The following is a 3,204-nucleotide window of genomic DNA, read 5'->3' on the forward strand; positions in this document are numbered from 1 at the left end:
AATTCTGAACTCAAACAAAATATTCTTAGGGAATTGCACACCTCTCCCTTAGGAGGGAACTCAGGATTTCTAAAAACCCACCAGAGGGTTAAGAAGGATTTTTTTTGGGATGGCCTTAAATCAGATATTCAAAATTTTGTGGTGGAATGTTTGGTTTGCTAGTAAAATAAATTTGAAACAATTAAGACCCCAAGACTATTACAACCACTACAACAAAGCCAGCGATTAGCGTCCCTTTTTACTTCTTTTTTTGCATCTAAAGCCCATTTTTGGTGCTATTTGCATCCATTTATCAAATATGGTGCAAAACTTGACACAAAATTTGCATCAAGTTTTGCACCAAATCTTACACCAAGTTTAACACCAGGTATTGCAATAGGTTTTGCACCACGTTTTGCACCAAATTTTATGCCAAGTTTTGTGTCATCCTTTACACTAGGTTTTGTTCCAGGTTTTGCATCAAGTTTGGCACCTAATTTTGTTTGACATACTTTTTCATCCTCATTTGCATCCACTTTTTGCACCTACACTTGCATCAACTTTTGCATCGACTTTTGCATCCTTTTTTGTATCCTTTTTAAAATCATTTTTTGCATCCATTTTTTCATCCATTTGTGCATCCCTTTTGCGCCAAGTTTTACATCGTGTTTTGTGTCTAGTTTTGCATAAAATTTTGCATCTACTTTTGTTGCATCCACTTTTCCCTCTTGTTTGGCATCCATATTTACATCCTCTTTTGCATCTATTATTGTACCCACTATTGCATCTAATATTTTTGTGCCACAATTAGCGCCTAGTTTGGCACCTCCTTTTGCACCCACTTTTGATTATAATTTTGCATCCACGTTTGCATCCTCATTTGCGTCTAGGTTTTCATCAACTACTGCATCTATTTTTGCATCCCTTTTTGTATCCAATTTTGGACCGGGATTTGCATCGAGTTTTGTGTCTCATTTTGCATCTACTTTTGCATCGACTTCTATTGCATCCACTTTTGCACACAATTTTGCATCCACTGTTGCACCCATTTTAAATTTCACTTTTTGCATCCCTTTTTACATCTTCATTTGCATCATACTTTGATTCTTTTTTTGCATCTATCATTACATCCACTTTTGTTATGCCACAATTTGCACCATGTTTTGCACTCACTGTTCTATCCACGTTTGCTTCCAATTTTGCATCCATGTTCACATCCTCTTTTGCATCAAATATTGCATCTATTTTTGCATCCACTTTTATGTCAGGTTTATGCATTGGGTTTTGCATCTCGTTTTGTATCTACTTTTGCATCTACTTACATTATATCCATTTTTTGCATCCAATTTTGTTTTGCCTGTTGCATCAATGTTTGCTTCCACTTTTACATCCATTTTTGCATCTTATTTTGCATATTTTTTGTCTATTGTTACATCCACTTTTGTTGCACCATATCTTGCACCTACCATTGCAACCACATTTGCTTCCACGTTTGCATCCCCTATTGCATCCACTTTTGTTTCATCCATTTTTGCATATACTTTTGTTTCCGTTGTTGCATCCACATTTGTTTCACCACAATTTGTGCCAAGTTTTACACCTACCATTGGACCCATGTTTGCTTCCACTTTTGCCTTCATGTTTGCATCCAAGTTTGCATTGACAACTGCATCTACTTTTGCATCCACTTTTGTGTCAGGTTTTTCATGTTGTTGTGCATCTACTTATGTTTTATCCACTTTTCATCCAATTTTACTTCTATTGTTGCCCCCATTTCTATGTTCGCTTTTACATCCCTTTTCCAACACTCATCATATTTTCTGCATTGATGATATTCCTTATGGCATTGACAATTATGAAAAATTGATGACAATGTCAATAATATTGACAATGATGAAAATGAAGATGATGGCGATGACATGAATTGTGATTATGATGATAAAGACGATAGTGGTTACAATGACAATGATGATGATGGCAATGATTATGATGATGACAATGCTAATGACGTTGGCGAATCTTCCCAATTTTAGATGTTGTCATTTTCATAATCATAAGCATTATCTTTGGTGTCATGATCATCATTTTCATCTAGGTCATCATCAAAAACAATAATGGCATGAATGATGATGATGCATGATTACAACAATGTCGATAGAAATTACATTAATGATGATGATGGGGATGATAAAAATGACAATGACGATGATAATGGTGGTGATGATGATCATCATCGATCATCTGTCAAAAATAGAGTTTTTATTTCTCTTACGTATATCAATGTGTCCTAAACAACCCTTTTCTAGCACTGATCACATTTTTTGGGTTGATGATATTTCTTACAACATCTACAATTATGAACAATTGCAAACAATGTCCATAATGATGATGATGATGGCATGAATGGTGATTATGATGATAATGTAATGATGGCAATAACAATGACAAGGATGATGGTGATGATGATGACAATGATTATGATAATGAGAATGACCTTACAATCTTATGGATTCGTGAACAATTACTAGTTTCAATACCATCTTCTGGATACGTATTACTATCATACTTTTTAAATTTTCTGTCTCTCTTGAGGTACCTTACTATAATGGTGTTGTCAACACTAGAAAGATATCTTGTCGTAATGGTGGTTCTAATGTTAGCACTAGCAAAGTTTAGTAGGGAGGATGCTACTACAAGAGGAATTCCTTCTAAGTGACTATGGCATTCAAAATGAGGCTTTATGGGCTGCTTGTTAACACATGTTCTCATGCTCATATAAAATTAATGTGAAAATTTGCTTTAATTGGTTCCCATGCATAATTGATATTGATAATGACGTGGTATAAAATTGTAATGGGCATATCCGTTAGTTAGTTATGATGGGTCAACAACATTGAAACCATCCAAGTGACATTTCACCTTGGAACAATCGTCGCTCGTGCGAAAACACGAAGTTTATGTAAATGAAAGTTTATGGACTTCTATTTGTGCCATATCTTATGCCTATCATTGAAACCCACATTTTATTCCACTATTTCATCCACATTTGCATCCTCTTTTGTGTCCAAGCTTGCATCAAATATTGTTTATGTTTTTTGCATCCCATTTTGAATCTACTTTTACATCCACTTTTGATTCGTCTAATTTTTCAACTAATTTTCTATCCACTATTGCACCCATGTTTACATCCATTTTTGCATCCAAGTTTTCCTCCTTTTTGCTTTC

The sequence above is a fragment of the Pinus tabuliformis genome, chromosome 8, assembly GCF_031772625.1.
Source record: "Pinus tabuliformis cultivar Carrire ecotype Pingquan chromosome 8, CPIR1, whole genome shotgun sequence".
NCBI lineage: Eukaryota > Viridiplantae > Streptophyta > Pinopsida > Pinales > Pinaceae > Pinus > Pinus tabuliformis.